The 18,795-nt window shown below is 38.8% G+C and overlaps 2 long non-coding RNA genes and 1 pseudogene across 7 annotated transcripts; 1 reads left to right on the top strand and 2 right to left on the bottom strand.

The window, feature by feature from the left end:
* Positions 1-1,894: 1,894 nt before the first annotated feature.
* Positions 1,895-5,096, bottom strand: LOC136263235 (uncharacterized). 6 transcript variants are annotated; one of them, XR_010704516.1, is made up of 5 exons: positions 4,869-5,096; positions 3,182-3,254; positions 3,046-3,122; positions 2,827-2,910; positions 1,895-2,363 (listed from the first exon to the last, which is right to left on the bottom strand). It is a non-coding gene; the product is annotated as an uncharacterized lncRNA (long non-coding RNA). The 6 variants fall into 6 exon arrangements; XR_010704514.1 differs by having other exon boundaries at positions 2,827-3,122; XR_010704511.1 differs by having other exon boundaries at positions 3,046-3,254.
* A 95-nt stretch (positions 5,097-5,191) lies between these two features.
* Positions 5,192-8,380, top strand: LOC136249958 (uncharacterized). Its single transcript, XR_010698406.1, has 4 exons — positions 5,192-5,334; positions 7,495-7,558; positions 7,605-7,656; positions 8,104-8,380. It is a non-coding gene; the product is annotated as an uncharacterized lncRNA (long non-coding RNA).
* A 6,535-nt stretch (positions 8,381-14,915) lies between these two features.
* On the bottom strand, positions 14,916-17,416 carry LOC136263251 (uncharacterized; annotated as a pseudogene).
* Between the last annotated feature and the right edge of the window lie 1,379 nt (positions 17,417-18,795).

Raw genomic sequence — 18,795 nt, forward strand, 5'->3', positions numbered from 1 at the left:
GAACATTTCTGGCATACCACTCGAGCCAAGAAAAATTTACAGAATTTAGCACTTTGATTACGTGGCCATAGAGTGTACTTGTACTCAATACAATGTCCATTATAATATTATTGTTGTAACTGTGAAGCATCAGTAACATCGATATCACAAGTATCATTATCAGTAGCATTTTCAACCACACAGATAAGGCTCTGTTGCTTCAGCCATTGTTCTGACACCATCAGTTCAATTGATAAGGTATTTCCAGGGCTAATTGCACCTAAATTAGGTGACAAACAATTGCTTGTGTTATCAAGCTTTGAGCAGGGACACACACTTAAAGGAATAGGTCTAGTATCACTTTGTTCGACTACTGTGTTATTAGTCTCCATAACTTTTGTGAAGACAGTGACAGCATTGTACTTATGAATCAGAAACACAGTCCCAGCAAACCATGAACAATTATCAAATAACTTGTCTTCTCCTAGCAAATGTGATGTCATGTGTACATTTTTAAACACTACAACCCTCAACATAAGCTCACTATTGCTAAACTGGCCAATAAATTGAATGGGACATATTGGCTTTGAATCAGTTTTAAAAGTTCGATCTTGTATCGCAAACTTGTACACTATTATTGAAAGATACGTTCACCAATGCATTCTCTGTCAATGCGAAGTAGGACATAATCTTTGCCCTTACAATAAATCTAGCAGAATAGTTTAAAAAGTTGATAGAACTGTTGCAAATCAGTGTTGAAATGTGGAGTTTTATCGAGGCGCGTGGCCATGGCCAAGAAACTGCAAAGCGCATGCCTCAATTAAAACATGCGTGGCTACTACTGTGATTTATTTACATGTAGGGACGGTTTTGCAATTTTAGCCCTGAATTATGCTATCATTCTCAATGGAAATAATTATGTGACTGGACTTGCGAAAATAGGGCATGTGGGTACAAACTACACTCCGTCACTTTACAGGTCATATATCAGTACTGGAACAGAATATTTCCATTCTGTAACTTGGATCATAAAGCCAATTAAATGCTTACTGAGAGCTGAAAATTGCATTGCCATAGCGTAATGATACAAATAGTTGAGTAATGAAAGTTTGAAAAAGTAGGCAAAAATCATGTGCCCACGTGCCCTATTTTCGCAGGCCCAGTCACATATACAGTACAGCGGGCGCCGGAATTGTAATTACGTTGTTTTCTTGTCGCAACCGCGAAAATATGCTGATATCTCGGCTTATGTTAGTGTTATCGCCATAAAATATCATTGAACGTAACTGTCTTTTTGTGGATTAATACTGGCACAGGAGTTTTCTAGTACTGGATTTCTTGTACAGTGGATTTTGCTTACCAAGTGCCCAGGCCTGCCAACCTGGAAAGTAAAAAAATCTTGTGATTTCTGTACCTTTATTGTAGTATTGCAGTGTGTAGTAAAAAAAAACTAGTAGATGCTATGCTGAGACCAAAAAAAAAAAAAAAAAAAAAAAAAGGTCTCGACTTTTCTCAAAAACCGTGAGATTCGATCTGCTGCCCTTGAGCAGGGTAGTAAAACCATGAGAGTTGGCAGGCCTGAGTGCCTAATCTAAAAAATAACTTTTAAAGACATGACGTGGACATAATCCCAGTACTCATTATACTCATATAAACGTACTGTGAAAGCGTGAAGAAAGTAACTTCCCTAGGGAGAGGGTTTTCAGGATAATTCCATTTAGCACCATCCATGTGGTATCGTGATTTTCCTTTACTCATGTAGAGATTGTCACCAATGTGCACATGGGGGTGAATAAAGTTAATGGTGCTCATGCGCAGGAAAGCCAGACAGCTAACAATTAATTGCTCATATCTCGTGTCATGTAACTAAACACAATGGCTAGTTGATACATGCAGCAATAGCCATGGCCTGGTATCTAGCAATTAATTCAATTACTCATATCACATGTCACGCAAGTAAACAGTGGCTAACACGCAGCAATACAATTCAATATTTCACAAAGTGCACTTTTAAAAATAAACCACTGTCCCATGTTGACAAAATAATATACAATAATGATTATAGACTTTTCTTCTTAATGTTATATCTGCGATTGTCTGCTTCAGGGGACATCAATCCTTAGTGCTGCCAGGGGGGGGCATTCCCTCAGACCCCCCTAGAATGAGTATGCTTTGTGCTTCACACACTATCCACTTATGTGATAGAAATACTCGTAGAGACCTGATCACAAATATAAGCCAGCTAAGTAGGGGGGCCCCACTTTTACTTTTGGTCCCCTGATTTCTTTGAGCAACATTGAAAATCCTCTGCATGTCATCCAGCTGGTGGCATTTCATCTAGCCTAGGAGAAAATCCACTTCCTACTCCACTCTGGGTCACATACCTGGATTTAAGAGTAACAATATACTAGTACGTACGACCAATATGAAGTTTGCACAAGTAATATGTTGTGTACGCATGTATAACTGTGTGTATATTGTACTTGTGTGTGTGTGTGTGGTGTGGTGTGGTGTGGTGTGGTGTGGTGTGGTGTGTGTGTGTGTGGTGTGGTGTGCACTGTGTGTGTATTGTGCAGTGTATATGTATATTGTGCAGCGTGCGTGTGTGCGTGTGTGTGTGTGTGTGTGTGTGTGTGTGTGTGTGTGTGTGTGTGTGTGTGTGTGTGTGTGTGTGTGTGTGTGTGTGTGTGTGTGTGTGTGTGTGTGTGTGTGTGTGTGTAAGGGTGCAAAAATTTACAACACTTTCAATCTGAAAAGAGATCTTAGTGACAAGTTCAGCATGCACTATTGCACATTTACCAGTCAAAAAGAAGAGGTTCTACAAAATCTCATTGCACATAAATTTACCTGGAAAACCAGGACTGACATCTTCATAACAGGGTATTGTCATAATCTAGACAGTGGTGATTAGTACCATTACTAGCAATTGATCTGTAAAATAAAATGATCTGGCTATGTGAAACTATTGGGACACCAAAAATATTACATACAGTAAAACAAGCCTGATTATATAACACAAATCCAGTCATTTAAACCATTGCCGGTCAGCACACAGCAAATATTCACTTGTGTTTATCTTCCACCGGTAGTCGAAGTTCCTGGGACTTCCAAAGACACAGCCATCCAACTCCACATTAGTTGCTCTATATAAATTCAGTCATTTAGAAGAATGCTAGTCAGTATGCAGGCAGTCAAGACTCACGACTATAGCAACATAATACAGACTTCTGCGATATGGTTCCATCAGCAGCAGCAGTCATAGACCACAATGAGACCTTGATAAATAACAATGTAGGATAACCTCGTGCAGTGAAGACCTCATAGTATAAACAATAAACTGATTTCTTCCAGTTACACCAGGCAAGGCGAATTTTAACAGTTGCCAAAACTTGACCATAATCTTAGAAAACTTACTTCAGTTCTTCTGACTGTAATACATACAACAGTATAAAGTACAAGGGGTGGTCACTACCAATAGTCCTATAGAACCATCTGCAACCAGGATCAAGGTTTTTGATTGCCTTAAAATATCCTTGATTGCTTGGTAATTTAGCGCATATCGTCGTAAATTCTTGTTTTATTTGCTGGCTAGTTTAATCACCACTTTCTAGGACATCTTGATCGCTTGATTCACTCCAAATTTAACTAGTGATGTGCGATAATTTGTAACTATATCGATTAATCACGATAATTGCATCACGATACGATAGTTATCACGATAGTAAATCCAAATGATAAGATGCATAATGTAGCACTAATTTTACTTATTTTCTATGAATACGGATAAAGGCACATCCTATATACCTAAATGCATATATGTCATGCCAAAATATAGCAAAGTTCAATTTCAGAAAGCAATTAAAATACATAATTGAATAAACAAATGAATGCTTTAATTGTTCGAGTAATTCCGGGGAGGTAAGAATGTCTAATATTGGTGCTCACGATAATCACAAGCTATTATCATATCACGATAATGAACCACTGTGACACGATTATCACACTATCGATATTATTGCACATCACTAAATTTAACTCTTGATCGCTTGATTTGATTTTGATCCCGGTCGCAGATGGTTCTACAGGACTATTGGTAGTGACTACCTCTTGAAGTAGCAACCGTCTTCTCTCTTACACTAATACACCTATCAATGTCACGCCCCACCTACTCCAGGTCGGGGAGCAGATGGTCACCCTAACTCGTCCCCAAGGTAGGGGCATTTGCAACGCAAATAAATTATGTTGTTAGAATGTTAGTGATTCCCAAGGATAAGGCCACTCCAAATAAATTCTGTTTCCCATCTACCGCCCGCATCTGATTACTGTCAGCTCTAAAACTTCCATTATTCTGTATTCTTCCATTATTTTCCGGTTATTCTTGCATACTGACAGGCTCAGTAAAAGCCATCTCGAAACGGTGTCAGCAGTGCTATCAAGTTGGCACACACTTCACGTTTGAGTTATTTTTGTAACTGAAAAAGGAAAGAACAAGCTTATAAGCATGCTTTTATACAGCTTTTTATGGTTGCACAAGGCAAACAATGGCTTGAAAAGCTGCCAACCTTAATAATGAAATAATGGAAATGGACCGCCTGCCCGCATGCAAATATGCCTGAGTCCAGGATGGGAAACAGAATTTATTTGGAGTGGCCTAATATAACTCGAAGTTGTCCCCAGGGGTGGGGGAATTTGTCGTCTGGCTTTTGTAAATCCTCAATAAATCCCCACTTCTGTCCGACCTGGGATAACTAGGTGGGGCATGACATTGATAGGTGCATAACATGTGCACCTAACGGCTAACTCTAATAAATTCACTCATGTTAAGTCAAGAGAAGGGCTGAAACGCCTTATTTATACACACATACGAAAGCGATATTATTAAAACTTACAGTTACACCCTTTCGCAAAGTAGGTAAAGGTGATGCGCCATTTCTGTATTTGATACCACTTTACTATGATACACGTGCCATACCAGTAGAAATTCAATCTCGTTTCAGTATTTAACTCACTACTCAGTTAGTTAGCATAGCCTCACAACTTGAGTTTTATAATACCTTCCATGAAGCAGAAGTCTTTACCACAAAACGGCTTGTGCGGTGATCACGTGACAACCCAGTTTCCTGTATTACGTAATTTTGTTGTTGAGCAAGTCTGTACATATTTTTCGTCTCTGATCTCGTGCTCAACCACAAAATTACAGGAAACTGGGTTGTCACGTGGTCACCGCACAAGCCGTTTTGTGGTCAACAAGTTTCTGCGTAACAATGACGATTGAGTGACCTTTATTTAAAGACTTCTGCTTCATGGAAGGTATTATAAAACTCAAGTTGTGTGGCTATGCTAACTAACTGAGTAGTGAGTTAAATACTTAGAGTAATAAGTAGTCAGTATAGTGTACTGGTAGTTGTGTATGCCAAGTAGTACCATAGATATTAGAGCACACACCATGGTAGTACTTTCATTACATGGACTCTAAGTAGTGAGTGAGCCTTGAGCTAATAATGTATGGCATTGTTATCAGGTGGTTACAAATCAACCAAGCTTACCAACCAATGCCTGTAACCTTACCGGTTATCTGCACATGGGACAATATTGGGAATTAGTACAAATGCCTGCTTTGTGCTGTTGCCGTATAGTATAGGTGAAGCAACATAGCCAACCTGGCCGATTAGAACATTGGCTTGGTAATTGCAGGTTCCAGGTTCTATCCCCCCCCCCCCCCCCCCCCCCCCCACTCCAACTGTAAATTGCAGTTTCCTTGAGCAAGAGACCTACCTACTATGACTGTATAACTGGGACTTGGGGAAGCTAGTGTCACTTAGTGGTGTCAGGGTCATGAGTTCCATGGGCATTTACCAGTTGCTTGTGAAATGTAAAAACAAAATCACGTGCACATTTCACTTGAAGAATTTCTGATGAAAATTGTGTTCTGCCTATCATATGACAATCAGTATACTTATACATCATGTTTTGCTGGCAAACTGTTAACTACAATCCTTGCTATATAGTTCAAGATATTCGTATCACAGGTCACGTGTTTGATCATGTATTTGTTCTTATACATTTATGCAAAATTGGTAAAAGCGTGTTCAGTGTCCCAGATGACTAAATTTCACAGCTTGTGTTGTACTCTTCTTGACGCTTTCCATGAGCTCTGTACAATGTTCTTCATTTCATCGTTTAATAGCAGTGTTGCACACAGAATGTTTGGAAATTATGCCTGGTATTCATTCGATACCTGGCATTTGTTTAGTTGAACAATTACTTGTATCCTCCCTATTGTGTTGTGCCTTATACCGATTGTTTTATTTTGCTGAGCATTAAAACAAGATGTAACAGAATTCACCAGTTTGAGCAATCCTGATGTAAGTGTATTATTTGTTTAATATAGACCATGTCCAGTCTTTGGACATGGTTTTATAAAAAAAATTGAAAGTGTTGATCGTACACGATATGACCATCCTAAAGTATCACAAGAACACTATAGTAATAGTTTTAACCTATCGAACGTTCCCTTCACTATGAGTATTTAATATTTTCCCAGCATGTAATGTTGTAGATTTTGCTTTCAAATTAATGGTGACTACATCCTCAGTAGCAGGTGGCTAGTTTCCAGCCCCTAGTGTGTGGATGTAAAACTACTGCTACCTAGGAACATGTGTTTACTGCTTAATTTGGTGCAGTCATGAATGGAACTACCTGCTATAACTTTGGTTGTGAATTGTCACATTTGTACGTTGGTGTGCTTTAATGTACGGGTGTAAATGAGTGATACTTGCATGATTTATCTGTTCACAACCTATAACAAAGTCCTTTGTAGCGAGATGCGAGAGTATATAATAGAAACCAAGAGTACTGAACGGGTGTATTACCCATGATAAATGATTGCGTGAAGTAACATGGATATTTTAGTAATTGTTTCATTAAGGGTTGCCATATTTAGCACAATTTGGCCAGTGGAAACATGATAGCATTAAAGGGGAAATGGCTAATGTTAAAGTTCTGGCATCGCTAAGTGGATCCCTGAAGGTGTGGCAACACTCTCATTTGTGCAACCATTGTTTTAGCGAGGTGGGGGTCCTTACTACACTTTCCTTGTACAATAACTGTTGAATACTTGGTTGAATAACACAGAAAACTGGCGAACAAAGGCTCATTGCCACGTACACATTTCAAATTACCATTTCACATAAATGAACAATTACTGAAATATCCATGTTACTTTATGCAATCATTAATCACAGGCTAATACACCGTTTGACACTCTTGGTTTCTATTATATACTGTACTCTTGTTTGTAGCTAGCATATAGTATATTAAACATCCATTACTCATTGCAAGGAGTGTTTCGGGTTACCTTAGACAGGGACTATGGTGTTTATCATTAGTTTCCAACAACTCAACATGTTGACTGGAGGGTCTGGTTCACAAAATCACCTACATATTGTGTGATATTTAGTTTAGAGAAGCAACTGCTTTCACAAGTAGTGAATGTTCTTCTTCATATTACTGTAGGTGCTAGTGGCACAGAGATGCTTGTATTGTTGGGGTGACATAAAGTCCTCAAGATACCACTGAGGTAAGTCTATTGTCACAAAGTTTTAGTGAACGTATATACCATATAGACAATCAAATCATCAATCAAACACCGTCACTTGTTCAGTTCATTCAGTACAGGTTAGCAATGATGATGTATGTAGATTGACATTTCCTGCTAAACTTCTCTCTCAAAATTTACTTAGCTGCATTGGGTAGGCAAAATCAAGCCCAAATATGCTTTCAGAGTGATCTGAAATGCTTCTGAGAAGTTATTAAATCTTAAATTTGCATTAACTAAATGATGGCTTTGGCCAAACACAACTTAAGGCTCAGTTTCTTCACTGTTAGGCATTATTTAGGCCTAAAATGGGCTTATGCCAACCATCACAGCTGCAAGATTATGTGCATTGTTGAATTGCCTTTTATCTAATTCCTTACTTCACTGTTCTAGAAGTGTCAATTTGTGGGTTTGTGATGGCTTCCCTTGCTGATTTGATTGTCTTCTGTAATCCCTACCAAAAGCTTTAGCTTCTGTCCCTACTCAACTGTAAAAGTTTCTTAACTCCTCTTTTACATTCCGTACAGGTATCTACTGTTCGAAGGAGCTACTGCATGCTGTCTACACTGAAGGTTATGGGAAGACACAACACACCATTAGTTTATATATAAAGTGTGTATACATTCTAATTGCCTACTGTTTGTCACTTTAGAAAATGAGTTGTGGATGTTATTACTTGTTAATTGCCTACTGTTTGTCACTTTAGAAAATGAGTTGTGGATGTTATTACTTGTTTACACCTGTTGCATGTTGTAAAGTAGGTCTGCTATGCTGTAATGGTTCTTAACTTGCTGAATTTCAATATGCAAATTTATTACCTCAAAAATTTCCTGTTGTACTCTATGACAACTTAGAGGGGAGAATTGGTAGGTGGAGTAAGCTTAACACAAGATGAGCATGGAAAGGCACTATTGACTCTAGTAGATTTTCTATGAAAAAGAAGACATGAGAGGTATAGAAAAGGCAAGACTTGCAAAACAATTATTTATGTGGCGAGATAGGTAATTTCATCAAATGTACTATCCGCACATTCACCAGATGTGTAACCTTAACACTTGGGGCATAAAAATTCTGACCATGTACACAACATAATTCATACACAACTGTATTTATTCCATCTATGTTATGGTGTTGGAACTACACACCAGTCACAAAATTTACCTAGGCTCAAACAAAAATAGGCCACAGGCCCCAATACTGAATAGCATTGCAGTCAGTTATAGATCTGTGATTCATATTGTATCAGTATAGAGAGACATTAGCAATTACAATACCGACATGAGGGTTAATATTCTTGCTGTGGTAAATATTATACTGATGTATATTGTTCAACATTTGAGTGCGTGTTGCAAACTAAAATCCCACGTCTATATATTATAGATTATTCCACAAATACCTATGTAAAGTAAAGAACAACACTGGTACTGTAGATAGCTGGCTACAATCAAATTGTCAGTTACACAAATTTACAACTTTACAGATTGATTGCTGCCTTAAGCTTGACCCTATCTGGACATCATCACCAAAGGTTCTTCACTGTAAAACTGGGAAGTGTTGAATGAGCACACCTACAATCACATAGACTTCTCACCTCCTGGAATATAAATAACAATAGTGATTACTAGTGTACATAATACAAGCAGTACTGAGGAGTCCTCAGAAAAGTTGGGTGGGTCCTCAGTGGGGACCAACTATACCTCACAATATTTATTGGTACCTCCAAGTCACACGCCAGCATCCAGACTTGCATGGCCAGACCACTTACTCTCCATCACAATGCTTCACATGATGCCTAGCATTTAGTGCCCACTCTGAAAGACTGGTTAGCACAGGCCTGATGGATGCTGATTTTCACACTTCCAGCAAATCCAGCCACATAGTGACCTTTATAACATTTTGCCTTCATGCAGAAGCACACAAGCCTAACTGCTTGTATAGCCAGCAGTGATCGCTTCTTGGAAAAATAGTTTGTCTCCAGTTAGGTATATGATAGTGCATTCATGGGGTAACCAATGAGCAGCCAGTCCAGACTGTTCAAGATACTTTTAATCATAGATATTATGTGAGGTAATGATGAGAAGTGGTCTGACCATGCATGATGAAATGTCATGACTTGAACGTGTAAACACAGGGAAGTGTATAAAATTCCAAGAAAAGTTGGATCCCGCAGGTCCTTAGTCCCAGGGTTCAGCACATAATATACACCTTGGGTGAGGATAGTGCTGGTTTGTAATTAGTATCACCCATTTCTGCTTATGTTAATATAACTGAAAGTAGCTACATATAAAATAAAACAATAACAATATTTACAACCAAAGTTATATAAACAAATATCTCCATGTACTGTATGACCACAAATTAATAAATATAATGTTCTTTGCCACTGTAAAGATGGTTTTGAGAGGTGCCATTCAAATGGCAGTTTGGGCCTTGCCATCCTTCTGGCTCAGCAGGAAAGAATGATGTAAATATCGTTGTGTTAGTCTGTGTGTGCCTGGTGTATGGGGTGAGGAGGAAAGACGTACAATTTTCTTTACAACATTACATTTTCTAAAGAGCCAACACAGGTCCCTCCAGTCTTGTTGTTTTCTTCCTTTATTTTAAAGCCTAGTTGATGCCCATCCCACTTTAATTATCATTATACAGAGGTCAGTAACACTTTATAAAAACCCTACTCAAAACTATTTCGTTAATTGCATAGTGTATCTGGAATTTTACCACATAAGCACCTCAATAGTCACAATACAACACTAGCAAGCATGCAGGGGTTGTTGTATTCAGATTGCACTTTGTGTCAGCATTTCTTTTGTTAAAACACTTATAATTAGTTTTCCAAAATGAAATTTATAAAATAGTGTTTCGCTTGTAACATTGTAACACTAACTAGGCATATACTTTAAACAAGTGATCACACTTCACATCATCCACTCGTTTTAGTTTGTCCCAGAAAACAACTATTTGTATTTTTAATAGTCCTTAAATTGTTTCCTTCCTCCTCTGATCATACTACTGACAATTTTTGTAAAAAAAAAGCACTGGATAGACAGTTACTGGCACTGAGGTTACTTTATCTACAACTACAAACCTATATAGGTAATGCAAATAACCATCACTTAAATCAAGCTCACTACTAAGGACGCCCAATTCAGTTCCATGTAACTTAGAGTAGATGTATTCCTTGTTATGGAGTATGTGTAATCTAGAACATGGTCCTCTTACTATGCACAACACATACTCCATTATTTTGAGAGCAAGAAATTCTTTATCATTCTATGCTGGGAAGATTTTTACTGATTATAGTGAAGATAAGTTTAACTGTTAACCATTACAAAGTGTCCAGAATACGCAGGTGTCCTTATTTTCAAGTATCCTGATTAACAAATTCCACAGTACATGTATACCAAATTTCGTATAAAAGCCACATGCAAATAAACGCCTGTCTCGATTATAAGCCAGGGAGTTTCCAGCACACTTTGAAAATAAATACTGGGACCTGCCTGATACATTTACAGGCTGTGTCAGTACTGCTAAGAAGGAGATACAAGACCGGGCTTTTATATAAAGAAATACTGCATGGTAGTAATGACATTTAGAATAGTTGGATCGATCAACATCTACAACTTTTTTTACATAACCATGTTCATGACTGCATATGGTTTATAGTAAAATCACAAACGCTTACATCAGGATTGCTCAAGCTGGTAAATTCTGTGACATCTTGTTTTAATACTCTGCAAAATAAAACAATCGGTATAAGATTGACATGCATAACACAATAGGGAGGATACAAGCAATTGTTCTACTAAACAGACGTCAAGTATCAAATGAATACCAGTCACAATTTCTGAACATTCTGTGTAACAGTGCTTTTAAATGACGAAGTGAAGAACGCTGTATAGAGGTCGTGGAAAACATCAAGAGTACAACACAAGCCGTGAAGTTGGGATACTGATCATGTTTCTACTGATATTTCAGGTTAATTGCAAAAATGTATAAGAACAAATACATGATCAAACACGTGACCTGTGATACGAATATCTTGAACTATATAGCAAGGATTGTAGTTAACATTTTGCCAGCAAAACATGATGTATAAGTATACTGATTGTCATATGATAGGCAGAACACAAATTTTCATCAGAAATTCTTCAAGTGAAATGTGCACGTGATTTTGTTTTTACATTTCACAAGCAACTGGTATGATGCCCATGGAACTCATAATCGTGACACCACTAAGTGACACTAGCTTCCCCAAGTCCCAGTTATACAGTCATAGTAGGTAGCTATAGGTCTCTTGCTTAAGGAAACTGCAACTTACGGTTGGGGGTGGGCAGAGGTTTTGCAATCGAGGGTGTGTCCTGGTTACTGTTGCTATACGCCATCTTCGAAGGCAAAAGAGGCATGCGTAATAGTTAAAATACACGTAGTTATCGGTTTTACCTATAGTAATTGTGACACTGACGAGTCTTAGTAATACATCTCGGTGATTTTAAAGCTATTGCTACTAGACGCCATTCTCGAAGATACCGTACGCATAATGGAAGTTAAGTCAGAGTAATTTATGTCACTTTCTAGTGAATCACGGGAGAGATACGGAAGTAAAGTCGTTTCTGCAGGCCTTGCTATTGATCCCTATTCCATCTCCGAGTGGGAAGAGGATCCACAGGACATTCCAAGCGTGACATGGAGCGACATGGTTTATTACATGGCTAACACACCCAGTCCATACACAAGGGAGGAACTTAAGGTAGATAGCTGTATTGTGCAGCTAGTGGTCATGTATATAGCTACTACTAATATGATGCATAATATATAGCTGCATATTATTTAAACAGATCTTTTAAATTACCAGCTGAGTTGTTTATGAAGGCTGTAATTTTGTATGATTAAAAGTAATTGACTTTAATCAGCTACATGAATCGGTCATAATGGCTTGCTGTTAATGTTGGTTAGCTATAGCTAGTGCATGGAAAAGCTGAGCTAAATATAGGCACTGCTACAGATAAAGCTATAGCCTGTAAGTTTCAAGTCATAGCACAAAGAGTGATAGCTATATCCAGATAGTACAATGGTTGCCACACAACACAAAAGGTGAAGACATGTTAATTGATGAGCTAGGTATACTGTACAACTACATCATAGGGTGTGTAAATAAGTTCAATGCTGATAAATGAGTTCAGCAGTGTAATGAAAGCCAGTTGACCTTGATAGTAGGCTTCTATTAGTGCTGTATAGCTATACACTTCATTTCAAGAAAACTTAATTATTGATACAGCTATAGCCTGGGTTAAATAAACAATAACATGCACACCTGCAGGCATGGAAAGGAATGCTTGATGGTGAAAGTTTTCTAAGGGCTGGATGGGTACATGGGCTGAAATTAGACAGCTATACTGGACCTCAACAAAAGAGATTTTTGATAAAGGGAAAGGTTAGTTAATTATCATGGACCAGTTACGCTGTTTCAAACCATCACATATTATATAGGTTATGCATTCACAAAGGATTTCTGGCACACCACTTATACCATGGGTTGTACTAGAAGAGGATGGAGAGATATTAGCAGCACACTGTAATTGCATGGCAGGGTATGTATGTTTGCAAAACATGACGGGATCATGTGATAGGATGTTATCTATGAAATTGTATAGATTAGGAGAAGCCTGTTCCCATATTACTGCCATTATTTCCAGTCTTGTGGCTGCTAACAGTATACAACAGAGATCAGCATCAGTTACATCACAAAGATGCATGTGGCTTCCACCAGCAAAGAGTGTAAGTACATATAGATAAAGGTTTTGAAAGTGTATTTCCCACATTGCATAAAATGATTCATATAACCAGCTGCTAATACGTATAACATTTTGTATCTCCAATTATAGGTTACTCCAGCAAAAATTTGTGAAATAAAGTTTCGATCCTCAAGTGGTAAAAGGCAGAGATGTGATAGTGGTAGTACAGATGCTACATCATTTCAAAATAAGACCTCCACTGCAGAGATATCTGACCCATCAGATGCTGAATTGAACACTTTTTATGATGGAATTAACAGTTACTCAAAAAGAAAGCCTGGAATGCTAAAGATTTCGCCTCCATATAGTGACAATTTTATTCCTATTTTGAGTCAATCAATCTACCCTACAGCAATGATGGAGCTGTACAATCCAGAGGCACTGACTCTTCAATATCATGACCTTCTAACTGAATGTGAGAGAACCATTGATACTATCAAGGTTTGTCATGCATGGCTACCATTTTTCATAGTAATTCTGTCATTACTGTATGCTGTAGGTGACCGCTGAACAAGTTGCAAAATTAGAGGAAGTGACCAGGGGCCAGTCATCAACTAAGAGTTGGTTTATACACAGGGCAGGAAGGATCACTGCCTCAAACTTTAAAGCAGTGACTGCAACGAGCTTACTTTCACCTTCCCAAAGTTTAATCAAAAGATTGTGCTATCCAGAAGCTCATAAGTTCACAACAAAAGCAACAAAGTGAGTAGCTAAATTTATAATAATTTGTCATCTGATCATGAGTTATATTTGCATTTATACATACACAATAGGTGGGGTTGTGATCATGAAAAGTTTGCCTTTGATGCTTACAAGTAACAAGCCATTACAAAACACAAAAATTTTCAGTGCTCTGAAGCTGGCTTGTTTATTGATGCTGACCGGCCATATTTGGGTGCGTCACCTGATGGTTTGGTAAAGTGTTCATGTTGCAAAGATGGGCACGGAGTGCTAGAGATCAAATGCCCATTTTGTTTTAAGGATGCATTACCAGATGATACATCAGCTGATACAAACTATTATATGGAGAAAAATGATGATGGAAAATGGAAATTAAAAAGAAAACATACGTATTTTTATCAAGTTCAAATGCAAATGGTTATCTGTAAAGTGACATATTGTGATTTTGTTGTGTGGAGCGAAAGTGGGTTTATTATCGAAAGGATTAAGGCAGACAATGATTTTTTTGAACAAAAGCTGGAATCACTATATGACTTTTTTGTCTATGGAATGCTCCCAGAAATCATCGGGAAGTGGTACACAAGGAGACCAGTGGCTGACACAGCAAATGTTGTACCAAGAACAGTATCAACTGATCATCTTCACAATCCAGGTGGTCTTCATGAAGACCACCTGGATTGTGAAGATGAAGACATCACAAGATTATGGTGTTACTGTCAAGAACCAAGCTTTGGTGGCATGGTATTATGTGACAATGAAGAGTTCCCTATAAAGTGGTTCCATTTTGACTGTCTACGAATCAGATGCTCCCCTAAAAACCATTGGTATTGTCCATCTTGTCTAAAGCTGCCACAATTTACCAAAGGTAAAGGCTCCAAAAAGAATCTCAACTCAGCTATAAATCCTAGATTTTAATTTTGACTAACAACTGATGGACACAAGTTTACACATGCACAGCATACACTTACAATTTTATCAATGGTACTGTCATTTTCATTACCAACAATTAGTCTAATTGGTAATGTTCCTTGTAATATAGTGTACGTTTGTTTAAGAACACCTATCACCCTCTCTACGTGTATTCGAACTACAGACAATTCTCGGCTCCAGTCAACTTCTACTTTCTCTAGTTGCTTCTTTCCCTTTGTGAAGGGAGGAATTTTCACTTCAGCCATAGCCATTTTTGCATAGTCATCACATGTAAAGCCTCTGTCAGCTAATATCACATCACCTAAATAATTAACAGTGTTGTAAAATGCACAATGATGGTAATACATCTTACCTGGAAGCAAATGTTGAATTAAGCCAGATTGTTCAGTAATTTCTTTATCTGACATCCGCCCACCAACACATTTTGATATATGAGAAATTGTTCCTTGTGGAGTAATTCCAATCAAGAATTTAATAGTGGAGTGATGCTTGTAATTACTCCAAACTTGTGCACGTGCCAGTAAATCTGATGGTCTCTCTATGAAAATTTCAGTGCAGTCTATTATTTAGGCTGCACACTTCTTAAAAAACTTTCTAAATGCTGTGGGCATTGTTTGACGTAGAGTATCTCTGTCAGGCCATTTGATAAAAGGAGCAGTCTTCACAGCCATTACATCCAATACCTAGTGAAAATATCTAGATACAGTGCTACAATGAATGCACCCCAAAGCGGAATGCAAGGTCTTCATCCATTAAATTTAGGCGAAGTTTCATGAAGAACATGATTAATATAGACATTTTTGATAACCTTGTGTTATCAGGTAAGGCTGATGATACAAGGTCAAACAAAGCCTTAAAAACACACCACTCAGCAATACCTGTAAAGGCTAAAGTTATAATCTACATTATGGCAAAATATGTGTTAACTACCTGTGTAAAATTTCAGTAAGTGATCGCTCTGTTGCAAGTGCTCACTGGATATGTGAGTTCTTTCTAAGTGTGATACTTTCATTTTAAGCTCATCATTCTCTTTTCTTAGCCTGTCATTATCCCTCTGTAACTGTATGTACTCCAGCATGAAAGCATCATCTGTCTGACATCCATCATTCACGGTTGTTTTGGTGGTTGTACTAGCTGCTGCTACCGAGAACTAGCATTGCCAACATCCTCAGAATCAGAAACAACTCTCTTCCTTTTAGCCCGTTGTTCAGCCCTATTGTGCCTTTCTGGGTCAGGAACAGAAATTTTATGGCCCATGTATAAAGTGGGCACCCAGTCAGGATCAGTTGTTTCATAGAGTTGTGCTGGCTTGCCTACAAATATAGCTAGCTAGTTAATTACTGATAACAAGTATATAAGCATGTCTAGCTAACCTGACCTGAAGTGTATAGAGCACACACAAGAAGATGTTGTGGGTGTCCAACCTTCCCTATGTATACTGGCAATCCATGCCTCACACTACTTCCTTGATAGCTGTTCCGTTTGTACTCCCTAGGTTGTGCGGATAGCAGGTATCAAGTAGAAACCTTCCGTACCACGTCTTTTACAACCTACAACACAGCAAGAATTCACCATTATCACTGAGATTACCACTGAGACTCGTCTGTATCACAATTACTATAGGTATAAACCTACAACTACGGGTATTTAAAGCATTACGCGTGCCTCTTTTGCCTTCGAAGATGGCATATAGCTACAGTAACCAGGACACACCCTTGTTTGCAAAACCTCTATCGGCCAGGTTGGCTATGTTGCTTCACCTATACTATACGGCAACAGCACAAAGCAGGCATTTGTACTAATCAAAGTTCAAATCCCATATTGTCCCATGTGCAGATAACCGGTAAGGTTACAGGCATTGGTTGGTAAGCTTGGTTGATTTGTAACCACCTGATAACAATGCCATACATTATTAGCTCAAGGCTTACTCACTACTTAGAGTCCATATAATGAAAGTACTACTTGGCATACACAACTACCAGTACACTATACTGACTACTTATTACTCTAAGTATTTAACTCACTACTCAGTTAGTTAGCATAGCCCCACAACTTGAGTTTTATAATACCTTCCATGAAGCAGAAGCCAAGATATAGGGTAGTTTGAGGTCACCTGTTATACATATCCACTCCACTGTAAACAAACCTTTAAATAAAAGTCACTCAATCGTCATTGTTACGCAGAACCTTGACCACAAAACGGCTTGTGCGGTGATCACGTGACAACCTAGTTCCCTGTATTACGTAATTTTGTGGTTGAGCAAGTCTGTACATAACGAGATTGGTTCCGTTGGTAGAAATTAGACGCGCGTCAACCCCGTCCCGAGCAGCAGGGTCTGGCGTAGCCAAGGATGGCCGGGCATAAGCGGGCATCAACTTTTGTCCAAATTTAGGGAAAGGGCCTTGGAAAGTCCCTTTCACACCTCCAGTAGCGCACGTGAACACATGTAAATGTACGTAGGCAGAGGCGTAGTCAAGGGGGGGCAAGGGGAGGCATTTGACCCCCCATCACCGTAGTGGTTTTTTTTTAAAAACCTCCGTCACAAGCTTACCAATATTAAACTGACACGCAAATGACTATAAATTATGTGCGCTACTACGCGGTACCACCAGGGGTTGCTAGTGAACGCGCACACAAAACATTCAACTCGCTCGTGAATCCACAGAACGAAAATATTAGAGACACGCTTCTATATTTAGACTAGATTACTCATGTGATAGAGCATTTTCGAATCTAAAGAGTGACCCACTCAAAGGACCTCGCTGCAGCAGGAGTCACAACTTACAAGTGACAAAGGAGACCAGATGACGCTAAGAACCTACTGCCTATGAGGTCATAAAGTGTTAAATGTACCAAGTTTATTTTCTCGAGTCGATCACAATAGATCTTTGTACGGCAGTGCTGCCAGTGTAGTTGGCCTATTCCAAGAGGGCGGTTCTTCAGAACCCCCTGGCTACGGGCCTGGATCAGTCACAAGCTTACAAGTTCTGCTAGCAAGAAAGACCGGTGGGATTTCATGCAATACGTGGCATTTGAATTTTGCCGAGTGAAGTGAGTGAACATGTCATCCTGTCAGCAGTGTGCTAGGACTGCAACACAAGCTGTGGCTAACGTAAAGTAACTTGTATTAGCACTAAAATATTAATGTAGCTCTACCGGACTGTGGATGAATTTGTTGGAGTACAGTTGTGGCACGTGCGATGATGCTCGACGAATATACCTCCATTGAATCATTGATAAAAGATAAGCAATCAGTACTGAAGTAGTTATGTAGCTAGTTGTGTGAGCTGTAATAATACAACACCGTATGTTGGCTAGCCCACCATTGGGTCATTAGCCCTTTTTGCAATCATGAATAATTTTGAGCGTTTCGTGGGGGCATGCTTGCCCCTCCATCACCTTCTGGCTAGCTACGCCCCTGTACGTAGGTACTTGACCGTGTGTTCTTTGACCAACTTAATGTATTGGAGTGCCATTTAATCCATTACATAATTGTGTGTGGGTATATATGGTACTGTGCCATACTCTTGTGGAATCCGCTTAGGAGAAATTAAGGGGCCCGGGTCAAAGTGGGGGCCCCTGGGTAGCTGTAATAAGTATTGCTTTACTTGAACTAACCTGCCCTGTAGACTCAGTACACAACATTCAATCTGCTAGGTCTAGAAAACAATAACTAATAATCATACAAATTCAACTTGACAAGGGGCGGTGGAGCAGGCCAAAGAGTGAGGGGGCCAGGCCAGCTGTAAGCTGAAGACCAAAAAAAAGGTTACTACCTGCTGACAATAGCTGCCCTCCACCAGTTTTATCTCCTT

The sequence above is a fragment of the Dysidea avara genome, chromosome 1 (genome assembly GCF_963678975.1).
Source record: "Dysidea avara chromosome 1, odDysAvar1.4, whole genome shotgun sequence".
NCBI lineage: Eukaryota > Metazoa > Porifera > Demospongiae > Dictyoceratida > Dysideidae > Dysidea > Dysidea avara.